Below are 19,488 nucleotides of genomic sequence, written 5' to 3'. Positions count from 1 at the left end.
AGGGAAAATCATTCCTCATTCCTGTCACCTTCTGCGAGAGGTCCAAGCCTGCAGCTGCACTCCAAATGGTCCAAGCTTCAGCGTGCACCGAGCAAAGAGGATATGCTTGCAGGAAGTAGGTTTGTACCCAATGTCCCCCAGCTGAGGGGGGAACAGGAGGCCTTTGCCTACATGCTGTCATGTCTGCTGCCAGGCCATAAACATCTACCCTCCTTGGCCCACCTGTGCAAATCCCCATCCAGTCCCACATGCCATAACCATACCATTTTCATGTCACAGTTACCTTACAGGGTGTTTCAATGCATTCCACATGCTCTGCAGTGCTAGGCCTTGCACCGCAGCAATGCATGTATATCCACACATCTGCAGCCTGCTGCAAGATGCTGCCCCTGCTTTGCCAGGGGGACAGGCCTGGCCATCGACCCATGACTTCAGGCTACATTAAGCCACCTCAGGATGGCCCCGGGACCTGTGGATCGCTCACACTGCTTTGTCCATGTTTGTTCCTGTGGCCCTACCTGTCCCTCCCCTCTTCTTTTTCTCTTCCTCTCTGTCCTTGTGTCTTTCAAACCTAAGACCAGATGCCATTGACAGGACACAACTGAGGGTCTCCTTTGCACATCCATCCTTCCCAGGTATTTGTAGAGAACGTCCCAAGTTCCATCAGAAACACTACCTCGACACCAGAGGGCGCTGTAGGAGTGGATTTCCATCACTTTTGGGCCTGCCGTCCTGCATTTCAAAGCCATTGCCTTCGTAGCACCCTTTCCGCTCATAACTGCAATTCGTTGCAACATCGACCTCCTAGACATGTCTTACCGTGTCTTGCACATGCCACTTACACCTCACAGGTCTAACAATTATTGCACCCAGCCTGTAAACATGACCGGTGCAACTCTGCCGATGTGCATACAGTATCCCTCTCCCTATGTGCACACAGTATCTCTTTGTACTTTTCCCTCTCTCTGTCAAAACTATGCCTGAACATGTAGCAAAATTCAAGTGTTCCATGCTTGCTTCTCAGGAATGCATGCCTCCTGCTCCGGCAAGTGCAACACTTTTGAAATGTGACACATACCTTCTCATATCAGCATACTTTGGAAAGCCAGAGCTGCATGCTCCCTGAGGACAGATTCTTCTCCATTTCAGCCTTGATACTCAAACCACGTGCCAGCCCATGGAGCTCCACATGCATGTAGTGTCCTTGCAATACAGGCAACGTGGTGAAACACAGAAATACTGTTGCTGCAACCTGTACATCCCTGCATGTTCCTTGTCACAGAGACACTTCAAGCCACATTCTTTCCTCCAGCTTTTGCAACACTTCTCTACCATCCATAACCCCCTCATTGCCTCCTTCTATGCCCATTCACCTACTTCATCCTTGTCACCAACCCACTGCCAGGCTTTCCTGTTCCATACTCCTCCTACTTCCTGACCCCAAAATCCACGTACCATTCCATTCCAGGGAGGGTTATCACATAGTCATCATTCGTCTTCACCTAAACACTCATATCCACCTGTATCCACCAGTCTTCCTCAAGACAGCCACTTGGCACTTAGTCACTCACGGAGTGACAGTGAGCCAGCCACCTACCTACCTAGCTAGCTGATCACATCCAGGGAAAATTATTCCTCATTCCTGTCACCTTCTGTGAGAGGTCCAAGCCTGGAGCTGCACTCCAAATGGTCCAAGCTTCAGCGTGCACCGAGCAAAGAGGATATGCTTGCAGGAAGTAGGTTTGTACCCAATGTCCCCCAGCTCAGGGGGGAACAGGAGGCCTTTGCCTACATGCTGTCACGTCTGCTGCCAGGCCATAAACATCTACCCTCCTTGGCCCACCTGTGCAAATCCCCATCCAGTCCCACATGCCATAACCATACCATTTTCATGTCACAGTTACCTTACAGGGTGTTTCAATGCATTCCACATGCTCTGCAGTGCTAGGCCTTGCACCGCAGCAATGCATGTATATCCACACATCTGCAGCCTGCGGCAAGACGCTGCCCCTGCTTTGCCAGGGGGACAGGCCTGGCCATCGACCCATGACTTCAGGCTACATTAACCCACCTCAGGATGGCCCCGGGACCTGTGGATCGCTCACACTGCTTTGTCCATGTTTGTTCCTGTGGCCCTACCTGTCCCTCCCCTCTTCTTTTTCTCTTCCTCTCTGTCCTTGTGTCTTTCAAACCTAAGACCAGATGCCAGTGACAGGGCACAACCTGCCAGGGTCTCCTTTGCACATCCATTCCTTCCCAGGTATTTCTAGAGAACGTCCCAAGTTCCATCAGAAACACTACCTCGACACGAGAGGGCGCTGTAGGAGTGGATTTCCATCACGTTTGGGCCTGCCGTCCTGCATTTCAAAGCCCTTGCCTTCGTAGCACCCTTTCCGCTCATAACTGCAATTCTTTGCAACATCGACCTCCTAGACATGTCTTACTGTGTCTTACTCATGGCACTTACACCTCACAGGTCTCACAATTATTGCACCCAGCCTGTAAACATGACCGGTGCAACTCTGCCTATGTGCATACAGTATCCCTCTCCCTATGTGCACACAGTATCTCTTTGTACTTTTCCCTCTCTCTGTCAAAACTATGCCTGAACATGTAGCAAAATTCAAGTGTTCCATGCTTGCTTCTCAGCAATGCATGCCTCCTGCTCCGGCAAGTGCAACACTTTTGAAACGTGACACATACCTTCTCATATCAGCATACTTTGGAAAGCCAGAGCTGCACGCTCCCCGAGGACAGATTCTTCTCCATTTCTGCCTTGACACTCAAACCACGTGCCAGCCCATGGAGCTCCACATGCATGTAGTGCCCTTGTAATACAGGCAACCTGGTGAAACACAGAAATACTGTTGCTGCAACCTGTACATCCCTGCATGTTCCCTGTCACAGAGACACTTCAAGCCACATTCTTTCCTCCAGCTTTTGCAACACTTCTCTACCATCCATAACCCCCTCAGTGCCTCCTTCTATGCCCATTCACCTACTTCATCCTTGTCACCAACCCACTCCCAGGCTTTCCTGTTCCATACTCCTCCTACTTCCTGACCCAAACCTCCACGTACAATTCCATTCCAGGGAGGGTTATCACATATCATCATTCGTCTTCACCTAAACATTCATATACACCTGTATCCACCAGTCTTCCTCAAGACAGCTACTTTGCACTTACTCACTGCTGGACTGACAGTGAGCCAGCCACCTACCTACCTAGCTAGCTAGCTAGCTAGCTGATCACATTCAGGGAAAATCATTCCTCATTCCTGTCACCTTCTGCGAGAGGTCCAAGCTTCAGCGTGCACCGAGCAAAGAGGATATGCTTGCAGGAAGTAGGTTTGTACCCAATGTCCCCCAGCTCAGGGGGGAACAGGAGGCCTTTGCCTACATGCTGTCATCTGGCTGCCAGGCCATAAACATCTACCCTCCTTGGCCCACCTGTGCAAATCCCCATCCAGTCCCACATGCCATAACCATACCATTTTCATGTCACAGTTACCTTACAGGGTGTTTCAATGCATTCCACATGCTCTGCAGTGCTAGGCCTTGCACCGCAGCAATGCATGTATATCCACACATCTGCAGCCTGCTGCAAGATGCTGCCCCTGCTTTGCCAGGGGGACAGGCCTGGCCATCGACCCATGACTTCAGGCTACATTAAGCCACCTCAGGATGGCCCTGGGACCTGTGGATCGCTCACACTGCTTTGTCCATGTTTGTTCCTGTGGCCCTACCTGTCCCTCCCCTCTTCTTTTTCTCTTCCTCTCTGTCCTTGTGTCTTTCAAACCTAAGACCAGATGCCAGTGACAGGGCACAACCTGCCAGGGACTCCTTTGCACATCCATTCCTTCCCAGGTATTTCTAGAGAACGTCACAAGTTCCATCCTAAACAGTACCTCGACACCAGAGGGCGCTGTAGGAGTGGATTTCCATCCCTTTTGGGCCTGCCGTCCTGCATTTCAAAGCCCTTGCCTTTGTAGCACCCTTTCTGCTCAGAACTGCAATTCTTTGCAACACCCACGTCTTACACATGTCTTACCGTGTCTTACACATGCCACTTACACCTCACAGGTCTCACAATTACTGCACCGAGCCTGTAAACACGACCTGTACACCTCTCCCTATGTGCATACAGTATCCCTCTCCCTATGTGCACACAGTATCTCTTTGTACTTTTCTCTTTCACTGAGAAATCTATGCCTCAACATGTACCCAAATTCAAGTGTTCCATGCTTGCTTCTCAGGAATGCATGCCTCCTGCTGTGGCAAGTGCAACACTTTTGAAACGTGACACATACCTTCTCATATCAGCATACTTTGGAAAGCCAGAGCTGCATGCTCCCTGAGGACAGATTCTTCTCCATTTCAGCCTTGATACTCAAACCACGTGCCAGCCCATGGAGCTCCACATGCATGTAGTGTCCTTGCAATACAGGCAACCCTGAGAAACACACAAAGACTGTTGCTGCAGCCTGTACATCCCTGCACGTTCCTTGTCACCAAGACACTTCAAGGCACATTCTTTCCTCCAGCTTTTGCAAGCCTCTTCAACAATCCATAACCTCCTCACCATCTCCTTCTATGTCCATTCACCTACTTCATCCTTCTCACCAGCCCACTCCCAGGCTCACTTGTTCCATACTCCTCCTACTTCCTGACCCAAAAATCCACGTAGCATTCCAGTCCAGGGAGGGTTATCACATAGTCATCATTCGTCTTCACCTAAACACTCATATCCACCTGTATCCACCAGTCTTCCTCAAGACAGCTACTTTGCACTTACTCATGGACAGACAGTGAGCCAGCCACCTACCTACCTAGCTAGCTACCTAGCTAGCTAGCTAGCTAGCTAGCTGATCACATTCAGGGAAAACTATTCCTCAGTCATCTCACCTTCTGGGAGAGGTCCAAGCCTGCAGCTGCACTCCAAATGGTCCAAGCTTCAGTGTGCACCGAGCAAAGAGGATATGCTTGCAGGAAGTAGGTTAGTACCCACTGTCCCCCAGCTCAGGGGGGAACAGGAGGCCTTTGCCTACATGCTGTCATCTGTGCTCCCAGGCCATAAACATCTACCCTCCTTGGCCCACGTGTGCAATTCCCCATCCAGCCCCACGTGCCATAACCATACCATTTTAATGTCACAGTTACCTTACAGGGTGTTTCAATGCATTCCACACGCTGTGCAGTGCTAGGCCTTGCACCGCAGCAATGCATGTATATCCACACATCTGCAGCCTGCGGCAAGACGCTGCCCCTGCTTTGCCAGGGGGACAAGCCTGGCCATCGACCCATGACTTCAGCCTATATTAACCTACCTCAGGATGGCCCCGGGACCTATGGACCGCTCACATTGCTTTGTCCATGTTTGTTCCTGTGGCCCTACCTGTCCCTCCCCTCTTCTTTTTCTCTTCCTCTCTGTCCTTGTGTCTTTCAAACCTAAGACCAGTTGCCAGTGACAGGATACAACCTGCCAGGGTCTCCTTTGCACATCCATTCCTTCCCAGGTATTTGTAGAGAACGTCCCAAGTTCCATCAGAAACAGTACCTCGACACCAGAGGGCGCTGTAGGAGTGGATTTCCATCACTTTTGGGCCTGCCGTGCTGTATTTCAAAGCCATTGCCTTCGTAGCACCCTTTCTGCTCATAACAGTAATTCTTTGCAACATCGACCTCCTAGACATGTCTTACTGTGTCTTACACATGCCACTTAGACCTCACAGGTCTCACAATTACTGCAGCGAGCCTGTAAACACGACCTGTGCAACTCTCCCTATGTGCATACAGTATCCCTCTCCCTATGTGCACACAGTATCTCTTTGTGCTTTTCTCTTTCAGTGTCAAATCTATGCCTGAGCATGTAGCAAAATTCAAGTGCTCCATGCTTGCTTCTCAGGAATGCATGCCTCCTGCTCCGGCAAGTGCAACACTTTTGAAACGTGACACATACCTTCTCATATCAGCATGCTTAGGACAGCCAGAGCTGCATGCTCCCTGAGGACAGATTCTTTGCCATTTCTGCCTTGACAATCACACCGAGTGCCAGTCCACGGAGCTCCACACGGATGTAGTGTCCTTGCAATACAGGCAACCCTGTGAAACACACAAAGGCTGTTACTGCAACCTGTACATCCCTGCCCGTTCCCTGTCACCGAGACAGTTCAAGACATGTTCTTTCCTCCAGCTTTTGCAAGCCTCTTCTACAATCCATAACCCCATCCGTGCCTTCTTCTAAGCCCATTCACCTACTTCATCCTTCTCACTTACCTGCTCCCAGGCTTTCTTGTTCTATACTCCTCCTACTTCCTGACCCAAACCTCCACGTACAATTCCATTCCAGGGAGGGTTATCATGTACTCATCATTCTTCTTCAGCAAAACATTCATATACACCTCTATTCACCAGTCTCCCTTAAGACAGCTACTTTGCTGTGACTGACTGACTGACTGACTGACAGCCAGCCAGCCAGCCAGCCAGCCAACCAACCAGCCAACCAACCAGCCAGCCTGCCAGCCAGCTAGCTAGCCAGCCAGCCAGCCAGCCAGCCAGCCAGCCCACCAGCCAGCCAGCCAGCCAGCCAGCCAGCCAGCCAGCCAGCCAGCCAGCCAGCCAGCCACCTAGCTAGCTAGCTAGGTAGCTAGCTGATCAAATCCAGGGAAAATTATTCCTCGCTCATCTCACCTTCTGCAAGAGGTCAAAGCCTGCAGCTGCACTCCAAGGTGTTGAAGCCTCAGCATGCAGCAGGTCCAGAGGATACCCTTGCAGGAAGCAGGTTTCTACCCACTGTCCCCCAGCTCAGGGGGGAACAGGAGGCCTTTGCCTACATGCTGTCATCTGTGCTTACAGGCCATAAACATCTACCCTCCCTGGCCCACCTGTGCAAATCTTCATGCATCCCCCCATGCCATAATCATGCCATTTTCATGTCACAGTTACCTTACAGGGTCTTTCAATGCCTTCTACATGCTCTGCAGTGATAGGCCTTTCACTGCAGCATGGCATATATATCCACACAGCTGCAGCCTGCTGCAAGATGCTGACCCTGCTTTGCTAGGGGGACAGGCCTGGCCATCGGCCCATGACTTCGGGCTATATTAACCTACCTCAGGATGCTCCTGGGACCCATGGACCGCTCACATTGCTTCGTGCTTGTGCCTTATACCTACTAACAAATGACAGTGAGAGGACACACTGTCTGAGCATCTCCTTTGCATATTCATTCCTGCACTGCTATTTCTACAGAATGTCACACATTCCATTAAAACAACTATCTACACACAGGAGGACACTGTAGGAGTGGACTTAGTTGCAGCCTGCCGTGTTGCATTTCAAAGCCATTTCCATCATAGCACTCTTTCTGTTCACAACTCCAATTCTTTACAACACCTACCTCCCATGTCGTACCCATGGCACTTAAAAATCACAGGTGTCATCTCACAAGTGCAGCACCCAGCCTGTCAACACACCTCGCACAATTCTCTAGATGCGCACAGAGGATGTCTTTGCACTTCTTACTTTCACTCTCAAATCTCTGCCTCAGCATGTACAATACCTCAACCCCTCCACTTTTGCTTCTCAGCAATGCATGCCTCCTACTATGGCAAGTGCAACACTTCTGAAACACAACACATACCTTCCCATATCCACATCTGTAGGACAGCCACAGCTGCATGCTCCAACAGGACACATTCTTCTCCATTTCTGCCTTCAGAATCACACCGAGTAACAGCACGTGTACCTGCACAGGGATGCAGCACCCTTGCAACACAGGCAGCCCCGTGAAACACACAAGTACTGTCACTGACACTGTCCATCCCTTGCCATACCTGTCAGCAAGACATTTCAAGCTGCCTTCTTTCCTAAAGCTTTTCCAACACTCTTATACTATCAGGAATCCCCTCATTGCTCCCTTCTGTGTCATTTCACATAGTTCATGTTTCTCACTAAGCTACTCCGTGGGTCTCTTGTGACATAATCACACTATGTACCGGCCCAAACATGCACATAGCATTCCATTTCAGGGATTGTTGTCACACACTCCTTGTCCTTGCCCAGCAAACATCCATATATCACTCCATCCACAAGTCTCCCTGCACACAGCCGCTTTGCAGGGACAATGGGCCCTCTCATGACACGCATGGAAAATTATTGCTAGGTCATCTCACCTTCTGGGACAGGTGTGTATGCACTAAGACCTAAGCCAGCAGCTGCACAGCAAATCCACTAGGCCTCAGTATGCAGCGGGCGAGGAGGATACGCCCGCAGGAACCGGGTTCGTACTCACCGTCCCGCAGCTCAGGGCGGAACGGGAGGCCTCGGGGTACGTGCGGTAAGCTGCGGTCTCACGCAATACACAAGCATCCTCTTTGGCCCACCCGTGGAAAGCCTCACCCAGCCGCACATGAACTAACCGTGCCATTTTCACGTCACAGGCACCTTACAGGATGTTTCTACTCATTAGGGGCCCTGCACAGTGCTAGGCCACATACCACAGCAGTGCATGTAAAGCAAGAGATGTGGAGTCTGCTGCAACTCACCGACCCCACTCGCCCAGGGGGACAGGCCTGGCCACACTGCCGTCGCTTCAGGGTCCATGAATCGATGTCCCGATGCTGCGGTGACTCACGCAGTGCCGATAAAGCTTTGTTCCTGTCCCTGGCTGTGCGGCCATCTGTTGTTCCACCGCTCCTTTTCTCTCCTCTTTCGGTCCTTGTGTCTCATACCTATGAGCATATCAAAGGGAGAGGACACACCGTGTGAAGGTGCCCTTTGCCCCTCATTTCATTCTGACCCTTGTCATTGTCATGACCAGCAGTATGGAAACACAACAGGCTACCTGATGAGTGCACTCATCTCACATCCAGCCTGATCCCTTGCATTTCAAAGCCATTTCCTTCGTAACACTTTGTCCGCACAGAACTGCATTCCCTTCAGGCACCTGCCTCCGATCTCTTAGACGTGTCACTTGCAACTCACAGGTGTCACAATTTTTGCATCCAGCTGGTACATGCACCCTGCATAGTTTTCTGGATGCACACAGAATATCTCTTGGCACCTCCCTATTTCACTTCCAAACCTCTGCCCCTACATGTATGAGAACTCAGGTGCTCTGTGTTTGTTTCTCACCAAGACATACCTTCTGCTATGCATACTATGACACTCTTTAAATACCAAACATACCTTGCCATATCCACATCAGAGGACATCCCGATGTGAAGGCTCCAACAGGGCACTTTCTTCTAAATGTCTGCCTTCACAATCCCACATGTGCCAGCACACGTTGCTCCATATGGATGCATTACCCTTGCAATGCAGGCAGCCCTGTGAAACACACAAATACCGTCACTGACCCTGTACATCCCTTTCCATACCTGTCAGCAAGACATTTCAAGCTGCCTTCTTTCCTAAAGCTTTTCCAACACTCTTATACAATCAGGAACCCCCTCATTGGCCCCTTCTCTGTCATTTGACAGACCTGATCTTTCTCACTAAGCCACTCACGGTCTTTTTTGCTACGTAATCATAGTATGTACTGACCTGAACACCCACATACCATTCCATTTCAGGGATTGTTGTCACACATTCATCATCCTTCCTCACTCCATCATTCCTCTAGATCTCCATCCACAGGCCTCCCTCAGGACAGATAATTTGCACTGACAGTCAGCCACCTTCTTATATTCACGGAGAATTACTTCTCAGCCATCTCACCGTCCGGGACAGGCGTGTATGCAATAATGGCAAGGCCTGCAAACGCCCTCTGAATTGAATTGTCCAAGCCTCAGCATGCAGTGGGCGAACACTAAACGCTCGCAGGATCCCGGCTCGTACATGCCGGCAGGAACTAGGTTTGTACATACTCTCCCTCACCTCAGGGGGAAGCAGGAGGCCTTCGGGTACCTGCCGTAAGCTCCGCTCCCGTGCCACAAACATCTATCCTCTTTGCCTCAGCTGTGGGAAGCCTCACCCACCCTTACATGACATAAGCTTGCCATTTCCTATGTCACAGGCACCTTACAGGGTGTTTCCACGCATTCCAAACTCTCCGCAGTGCTAGGCCACGTACCACAGCAGTGCATATGGAGCAACAGATGCTGAGCCTGCTGCCACACACTGAGCCCACTTTCCCAGGGGGACAACTCCGGCCACCGTCCCGTGGCTACGGGGTCTATTACCTGACGTCACGGTGCCCTCAGGACCCACGCAGTGCCGCCTTAGCTCCGTGAGCCTTTCTGTGCACGCACGTCTTCTCTTTTCCACTCTCTCTTTTTTTTTCCTTTCCTGGCATCTTTTCATCTCTCCTCACGTCTCATACCTAGAAAGAAATGCAAGTGAGAGGACATACTGTGCGAGGGTATCCTCTGCACGTTTTCACTTTCATCACGACCGCTGTGTGAACACTTCAGGCCACTGTAGGAGTGCAGTCACCCCACTTGCAGCCCGCTACCTGGCATTTCAAGGCCATCGCCTTTGTAGCACTTGTTCCCCACAGAACTGCCACGCTTTCCAGTACCTTCCTCCCACGTCTCGCACACGTCACTTACCACTCACAGGTGCCACAGTTACTGCACCAAGCTTGGAAGCACGCTGTGCACAATGATCTGTATGCACACACATATGTCTTGGCACTTATCCATCTCACTACCTAAACAGGCATGAAAGCAAAAATGCTCCACGTGTGCTTCTCAGCAACACATACCGTGCAGTACGGCAACTCTGACACGTTTTAAACACGACACATACCTTCCCTTATCCACGTCCAGAGGACAGCCAGAGGTGAAGGCTCCAGCAGGACACTTTGTTCTCCACGTGTGCCTTGACAATCACAGCCAGTGCCAGCAGATGTAGCTCCACACGGACGCAGTAGCCTCGCAATGAAGGCAGCCCTGTGAAACACACGAATACAGTCACTGAAAGATCCACATGAAATACACATCAAATTCCACTTCAGGGATTTCTGTCATAGACTCCTAAATCTTTCTCAACCAAACATCCATATACAACTCCATCCAAAAGGCTCCCTGCACACAGCTGCTTTGCACATTACAAGCATGAAAAATTATTCCTAGGTCATCTCACCTTGTGGGACAGCTGTGTATGTATGCACTTAAATCAAAGCCAGCAGCTCGACTTCAAATCTTCTAGGCCTCAGTATGCAGCGGGCGAAGAGGATATGCCCGCAGGAAGCAGGTTTGTACACAGCGTCCAGCAGCTCAGGGGGGAACGGGAGCCCTCGGGATCCACGTGATAAGCTCCCGTCTCACGCAGGCCACAGCTATCCTCTTTGGCCCACCTGTGGAAAGCCTCCCCCAGCCCCACAGTCCTCAGCCACGCCATTTTCCCCTCACAGTTACCTAGCAGCATTTCCCGACGCATCGCACACTCTCCGCAGGCCTAGGCCTGGCACCACAGCACCGCATTCGCATCGACAGATCTGGAGCCCGCCGCCAGACACCGACCCAGTTTTAGCAGGGGGACAGGCCCGGGCATCGGCGCACGCCTTCCCCGAAGGAATGAACCCACATCACAACGCCCGCCGGGAACCACGGCCCGGTCATATGCTCTGTCGCTGTCCTGTTATGTGTCCCTACCTGTCCTTCCAATCTTCCTTTCCTCTCTTCTCTTCTCTCTCTCTCTCCTTCTGTCTCTCGTACCTACTGACAGGTGACAGTGACAGGACCCACCGCCTGAGTATGTCTTCTCCACATCATTTCCTTCACAGGCATTTATACAAAACGTTATAAGCTCCTTCATAAATGGTACCTGCGCACAATGGGACGCCATAGGAGCGGACTCACCTCCCTTCCAGCCTGCCGTGTTGCATTTCTAAGGCATTCCCCTCGGAGAACTTTGTGACTTTCAAAGAAACCTGTCTAGGAGAGAAACAGTAAAAAACTGAGCTGTCTGCTACATCTGCATACCATTACCAGGCACTTGAACAGCAAGGAAGTGCCCAAACCATTCAACAATTACTTCATTCTTACCCCTGTGTGCCTACTTACCATCTTTGACAAGTACAAACATTCACTTAGCCCCTGCAGTCACGTACAAACCTGATGGTTCTTACCTGCTTTGGTTTTCCACCTTCATTTCAATGCTTTGCTCCTCATGTACAGCTAGTTCCACCTTTTTTTTCCCGGTTCCATGCGCTTTTGGTTTGTTTGCTCAATGTCTTTTCCTTTTCCTCTGCCATGGTGCCTTTATTTCAATTTTAATTTTTTTTTTTTTTTTTTTAAAGGGAGCATGCCACCTCGGGTGCATCTCTGTTCCCTAGCAACCGTGCTTTTTCCTTTTTTTCCTGTCTTTTTTTTTTTTTCCCATTACCAAATTATATATATTTCTACATAAAATATATATTATCAATAAAATGTATATATACTATGCAAGACATCAGACATATAGTAACATATACAAATAAATGAATTCCATTATATACCATATATATTATATGTATAACATCTAACATACATTCCATATATTTCATATATACCACATATGATATAGCCAATAGATAATATATATTACCTACTACCCATTTTATAGCCAAATATGATATGTATAATATCTATATTTCATATATCCACATGAAATACATAAAATTGATGTAACATACATATACTAGATATATTCTTATACTCAGCTGCTGCTTACCGGGTTGCTGCTCCTCAGGCAACCGTCAGCAGGTGTTTCTGGGGGTGGTGATGCTCCTCAGGCAACCGTCAGCAGGTGTTTCTGGGGGTGGTGATGCTCATCAGGCAACCGTCAGCAGGTGTTTCTGGGGGTGGTGATGCTCATCAGGTAACCATCTCCAGGTGTTTCTGGGGGTGGTGATGCTCATCAGCCGAACAGCTCGTACATCTGTGCGAAAGTCCAGAAGCCATACCTAGTGTTCCAAAAACTGCATTTTTCTGAAAGGAGCGACTATTCCATCTCAAGGTCCTGGTAAACACACCGAAAGCACCAGAGCCCACACAACAGGGCTACGCACTCTCCCGTCCCGGCAGCAGCCGCTCCACCTGCACAGCGTCCCGGCTCAGCCTCCACCCGAGCGCCCCGAACACCGGCACCAGCCACGCCTCGCGGTGGCCGGCCGCTGCAGGTCCTCTACTCCCTGCCCGTTCCATCGTCCCCGACGTTCCTGTATGTGTGTGCCACTCAGTGTGGAGCACGTGCTGTTTTCCAGTATCTCCTTCTTACCTGCCCAGGCGCCGCGCTGACCGGACAGCCCCCACAGCCCGCAGTCAGTCCGTGCCGCAGACACCCGAGCAGCCGGGCCGCGAGCGCGCAGGACCCGGTGCGGGGACGCGGCCGCCGCCGTCGGTGCCCCCCCCGTCCCGTTCCCGGCGCGGGGACGCTGCCGCCGCCGCCCGCGCCCCCCCCCCTTCCCGGCGCCAGGACGCGGCCGCGGCCGGCGTGGCCCCCCCCCCCAGACTCCCGGCACGGGGATGCAGCTGAGGCTGGCCGTCCCCGTTTCCTTTGCGCCGCAAACAAACTGCTGCCGCCGCCGGGACATCCACCTCCCCTCCCCGGAGACGCAGCCCGGGCGGGCGGGTCCCCCACCCCTGTCTATCGGCGGCGGCGAGTGCTGCTGCCGCCGCTGCCGCCGCCCACCCCCTCCTCGGCGGCAGGCGCCGCCGCTCCCCCGGCGACTCAGGAAACCTGTACCGCTCTGCGCGCAACAGACCCCTAGCCTCTCGACCGGGGTCGCCGCCGGCTTCACCTTGCAGTCCGCCGGCGCTCCGCCGTCGCCGCCGCCGCCCACGCCGCCGCCCCCGCCGCTCCACCGGCGCCGCTCCGCCACCTCTCCCGCAGCTCCGCCGCAGCCGGCACTCAGCCGCGGAGCGCCGTCGCCGCTCAGCCGCCGCCGGCAGTCCACCGCCGCTGCCCCGCCGCCGCCGCTCGGCCGCCGCCGGCGCTCCGCGGCCGGTTCTCCGCCGCTCGTCCGCTCCCGCCGCCGCCGCGCCCGGAGGCGTCGGCGGCGCTGGGCGCGCGCTCCGCGGCCGGTTCTCCGCCGCTCCTCCGCTCCTCCGCCACCGCCGCCGCCGCCGCCCGCCCGGGAGCCCGTGGGCGCCTGGGCCGCCGCCGGCGCTCCGCGGCGGTGCTCCTCCGCCCTCCGCCGCCGCAGCCGCCGCGCGCCCGGCCCGGGCGTCGCGTGGCGCTGGGCCGCCGCTGCGCGCCTCGCGGCCGGTGGTCCTCCGCCGCTCGTCCGCTCCGCCGCCGCCGCGGCCGGGCGTCGGCGGCGCTGGGCGCCTGCCGGCTCGGCGGTGCTCCTCCGCCCTCCGCCCGCCCGCCAACGCCGCCGCCGCCCGGCCCGGGCGTCGGCGAGCCGCCGCGCCGCTCGCCGGCGGTGGTCCTCCGCCGCTCGTCCGCTCCGCGCCGCCCGCGCCGCCCGGCCCGGGCGTCGGCGGCGCTGCGCGCCGCCGGCGGTCGCGGCGGTGCTCCTCGCCCCTCGCCGCCTCTCGCGCGCGCCGCCCGGCCCGGGCGTCGGCGGCGCTGGGCCGCCGCCGGCGCTCCGCCCGGTCCTGCCCCTCGCCCGCGCCGCCCCGCCCGCCGCGGTGTTCCGCCCGCCCGGCCCGGAGCGTCGGCGGCGATGGCCGCCGCGGCGCCGCGGCGGTTTTCCGCCGTCCCTCCGCCGCCGCGCCGCCGGTGTTCCGCCGCCCGCCCCGGAGCTCGGTGGCGCTGGGCCGCGCCGGCGCTCCGCGGCCGTGTTCCGGCCCTCCGCCGCCGCCGCCGGTGTTCCGCCGCCCGGCCCGGGTCGGCGGCGCTGGGCCGCTGCCGGCGCTCCGCGGCCGGTGCTCCGCCGCCCCTCCGCCCCTCCGCTCCCGCCGCCGCCCGGCCGCCGCCGGCGCTCACCTTCCACTGCCTCACCGTAGCCGCCGCCGCTCCGCCGCTCCTCGTCCGCCGCTGGTGCTCCTAGGGGTCTCGCGGCCGGCGCCGGGGGGCCCCTCTTGAGGGGCTCGGAGCCGAGGGGCGGGGAGAGGCGGGCCGGGGCGGAGAGGGGCGGGCCGGGGCGGGGCTTGGCGGCGAGGGGCGGGCCGGGGCGCCGAGGGGCGTGGCCGCCGTTCGGCCGACGGCGCCGGTGCGTATCCCTGAATGCAGGGATCTCGGCAGTTCCCGCCGCCCCGACCGCGCCGTCGCTCTTTCCCGCAAGCCCGCAAGGCTCGCGAGCCGCCGCGGCGGCACTCTCGGGGTGCCCATTTCGTTCAGGCAGCCAGGTACGTTCCTAAACCCCCTGAGAATACCCCGCGGCCGCCCTTTTCGAACGCGTCACAACTGCGCATGCTCGAGCCAGCCGACGCCATTTTGGCCGTCGTCCGTACCGCGCATGCTCGAGCGATGCGGGCGCCATTTTGGTTGTCGTCCGTACCGCGCATGCTCGAGCGATGCCGACGCCATTTTGGTAGTCCACGGTACCGCGCATGCTCGAGCGATGCCGACGCCATTTTGGTAGTCCACCGTACCGCGCATGCTCGAGCGATGCGGGCGCCATTTTGGTTGTCGTCCGTACCGCGCATGCTCGAGCGATGCCGACGCCATTTTGGTAGTCCACGGTACCGCGCATGCTCGAGCGATGCCGACGCCATTTTGGTAGTCCACGGCATCGCGCATGCTCGGTACAGCGCGGGTAAAGGTGGGGGTGTAGGGTAAAGGGCTCGGGTGCAGGGATCAGGGGTTATAGGGTACTGTAAAAGGCTTATAGTGAGGGTGAGGAAGAGGGCAGGGTGAGGGAACAGGGCCAAGGGATCAGGTGTAGGGATCAGGAGTCATCATTACAGTGAGGATGAGGATGAGGGTCACCATGAGGGTGAGGGAACAGGGCCAAGGGGTCAGGTGCAGGGGATCAGGTTTTAGGGCTACAGTGAGGGTATAGATGAGGGTAACATGACACTACAGTGCCAAGGGATCAGGTGCAAGGGATCAGGGTTAGGGTTACGATTAGGGGTGCGTTCAGGGGGCGTGGTCTAGGGTTCGGGTTGCGAAGGGGCGGGTCTGAGTCGTCAGGGGGCGTGGCCTAGGGTTCGGGTTGCGAAGGGGCCCAGGTGCAGTGAATAGGGGGGGTGGTGAGGAGGGGGTGTGTCGAGGGTTAGGGTTGTTACAGTAGCAATAGTAATGACAGTGCTTAGGATTGGGGGTAATTAGTATCATGAGGTCATTAGTGTTTGTCAGATGCTTGGCATCATTAATGTTGTTAGTATACATAGATTTGTTAGTCTATGTAGGGTGATCAGCATTGTGAGGGTAGTTGGCATACTAAAGATATTTAGACTAATGAAGCTGATTGGCATAATGAGGGTACTTAGTATAGTTAGGGGGGTTGTTAGCCTAATTAGGGGTTGTTAGCATAATTAGGGGTTGTTAGTATTAGGGGTTGTTAGCATAATTAGGGTTCTTAGCCTAATTAAGATGATTAGCATAATTAGGGTTGTTAGCATAATTGGGGTTATTGGCATAAATAGGGCAATCAGCACTGTCAGGGTACTTAGCATAATCTATATCGTTACTATAAGGAAGTAGGTCCTTTGTATCATTGGGGTCATTAGTATCATTAGTCTTGTGAGGATGATTACGTTATGAATGAGTCTGTGGTTAGCATAATTAGGGTTGGTTCATTTGCATAACTATAGTTACCATTTTCCCTGTTACAGGAATCTATGATGTTCATCCCTCTACAATTAAGACACTTCGCAGCAGGAGGGCAAGAACCGTCAGGAAGACAATTAAGACACTTTGCAGCAGGAGGGCAAGCACCTATACAAGCACAATGAAGATACCCACCCCAGTGATGACAAGGACCATGTCAACAGCAATCAGCAGTACTAGAAGAGAACAATCATGACCAGAATGACCACAAGTGTGGTCATTATGCTGCACAAGGTAGGAACAACAATGACCACATATAGGAGAACAGACACAAACAATACAATCAGGAGAACCACCACCACCACATCCAGGACAACTAACCCCAACCCTTTTCCCTGACCCTAACCTTAACCAGATCCCGACCCCACTCCCAGATCCCGACCCCACTCCCAGCCATTACCCTAATCCCAGCCCGAACCCCAATCCCAGGCTCGACCCCAATCCCAGCCATTACCCTAACCCTGGCCCCAACCCCAATCCTGGCCCTAACCCTAATCCTGGCCCCAACCCCAATCCTGCCCCCAAACACAGTCATGGCTATAACCCTAATGCCGGCCCCAACCCCAATCCTGCCCCCAGCCGTAGTCCCGGCCGTAACCCTAATGCCGACCGTAACCCGAGTCCCGGCCGTAACCCTAGGGCATCGTAACCCTACTCCCGGCCATAACCCTAGGGAATCGGAACCCTAGTCCTGGCCGTAACCCTAAGGAATCCTAACCCTAGTCCCAGCCGGAACCCTAATGAATCCTAACCCTAGTCCCGGCCGTAACCCTAAGGAATCCTAACCCTAGTCCTGGCTGTAACCCTAAGGAATTCTAACCCTAATCCCGGCCCCAACCGTAATCCCGACCAAAACCCTAACCCTGGCTGTAACCCTAGCCGCGACCCTGACCTGAAGCAGGCCCCAACCCTGACCCTGACCCCAGCCAGACCCCAACCTGTACTCCAAGCAGGCCCCAACCGTGAGCCTGACCTCAACCAGACCCCAATCTTGACCCTAAGCAGGCCCCAACCCCGACCCCGATGCTGACCAGACCCCGACCGTGGCCCTGAGCAGGCCCTAACCCCGACCCTGATGCCGACCAGACCCTGACCGTGACCCTAAGAAGGCCCCAACCCCGACCCTGATCCAAACCAGACCCTGACCGTGGCCCTGAGCAGGCCCCAACCCCGACCCTGATGCCGACCAGACCTCGACCGTGACCCTAAGCAGGCCCCAACCCCGACTCTGACCTCTACCAGGCCCCAACCCTGACTCTGACCCTAATCCTAAGCACACCCTGACCCTGTCCCTGACCCTAACCTTAACCAGATCCCCAGCCTAATCCCACCTCTGACCCCAATCCCAGCTGTAACCCTAACCCTGGCCCTAACCCCAATCCTGGCCCCAACCCCAATCCTGGCCCTAACCCCAATCCTGGCCCGAACCCTAATCCTGGCCCCAACCCTAATCCTGGCCCCAACCCCAATCCTGCCCCCAACCGTAGTCCTGGCCGTAACCCTAATGCCGACCGTAACCCTAGTCCCGGCCGTAACCCTAGGGACTCGGAACCCTAGTCCCGGCCGTAACCCTAGGGAATCGGAACCCTAGTCCCGGCCGTAACCCTAATGAATCCTAACCCTAATTGTGGCCGTAACCCTAGCCACAATCCTGACCCTGAGCAGGCCCCAACCCCAACCCCGATCCCAGCCAGACCCCGGCCCTGACCCTAAGCAGGCCCCAGCCATGAGCCTGACCCCTACCAGACCCCGGCCCTGACCCTAGGCAGGCCCCAACCCCGACCCTGACCTCAACCAGACCCCGACCCCGACCCTAAGCAGGCCCCAACCGTGAGCCTGACCTCCACCACACCCGGGCCCTGACCCTAAGCAGGCCCCAGCCGTGAGCCTGACCTCCACCAGACCTTGGCCCTGACCCTAAGCAGGCCCCAGCCGTGAGCCTGACCTCAACCAGACCCCAAATTTGACCCTAAGAAGGCCCCAACCCCGACCCTGATGCCGACCAGACCCCAACCGTGACCCTAAGCAGGCCCCAACCCCGACTCTGACCTCAACCAGACCCCGACCGTGATCCTGAGCAGGCCCCAACCCCGACTCTGACGTCAACCAAACCCCGATCTTGACCCTAAGAGGGCCCCAACCCCGACTCTGACGTCGACCAGACCCTGACCGTGACCCTGAGCGGGCCCCAACCATGAGCCTGACGTCGACCAGACCCTGGCCGTGACCCTGAGCAGGCCTCAACCCTGACTCTGACCTCAAGCAGACCCCGAGTGTGACCCTGAGCAGGCCCCAACTCCGACCCTGATCACAACCAGACCCCGACCGTGACCCTGAGCAGGCCCCAACCCCGACACAGATCCCAACCAGACTCCGACCATGACCCTAAGCGGGCCCCAACCCTGACCCTGCTCGACTAGACGCTGACCCCAACCCAGACCCTAACCATAGGCAGACACCAACCCTGACCCCCATCGTAACCACACCCTGACCCTGTCCCTGATCCTAACCTTAACCAGATCCCGAGCCTAATCCCAGCCACACCCTGATCCTGTCCCTGACCCTAACCTTAACCAGATCCCAAGCCTAATCCCAGCCATTACCCTAATCCTGGCCGCAACCATAATCCTGGCCCCAACCATAGTCCTGGCCGTAACCCTAATGCCGACGGTGGGTTTGTCGTAACCCTAGTCCCGGCCGTAACCCTAGGGAATCGTAACCGTAGTCCCGGCCGTAACCCTAGGGAATCGGAACCCTAGTCCTGGCCGTAACCCTAGGGAATCGTAACCCTAGTCCCGGCCGCAACTGTAATGCCGGCCGTGACCCTAATCCTGGCCG

At 55.3% G+C, this 19,488-nt stretch overlaps 1 long non-coding RNA gene across 2 annotated transcripts in view; it reads right to left on the bottom strand.

Annotated features, from left to right (window-relative positions):
- LOC146422084 (uncharacterized) overlaps positions 1–12,696 on the bottom strand; it is a 113,765-nt gene extending 101,069 nt beyond the window's left edge. Inside the window, exons 1-3 of one of the 2 annotated variants that reach the window (XR_014848366.1) lie at positions 12,661–12,696; positions 11,808–11,882; positions 11,633–11,723 (exon numbers count right to left, since the gene is read on the bottom strand). This is a non-coding gene — a long non-coding RNA (uncharacterized LOC146422084). Of the gene's footprint in view, positions 1–11,632; positions 11,724–11,807; positions 11,883–12,660 lie in introns of those variants that run through there. The other variant, XR_014848365.1, reaches the window with a different exon arrangement.
- Positions 12,697–19,488: the final 6,792 nt, after the last annotated feature.

This window comes from Lichenostomus cassidix, unplaced genomic scaffold (assembly GCF_008360975.1).
Source record: "Lichenostomus cassidix isolate B80296 unplaced genomic scaffold, HeHo_3.0 HiC_scaffold_47, whole genome shotgun sequence".
Lineage (NCBI taxonomy): Eukaryota > Metazoa > Chordata > Aves > Passeriformes > Meliphagidae > Lichenostomus > Lichenostomus cassidix.
This window is presented reverse-complemented; position numbering and strand designations above follow the sequence as displayed.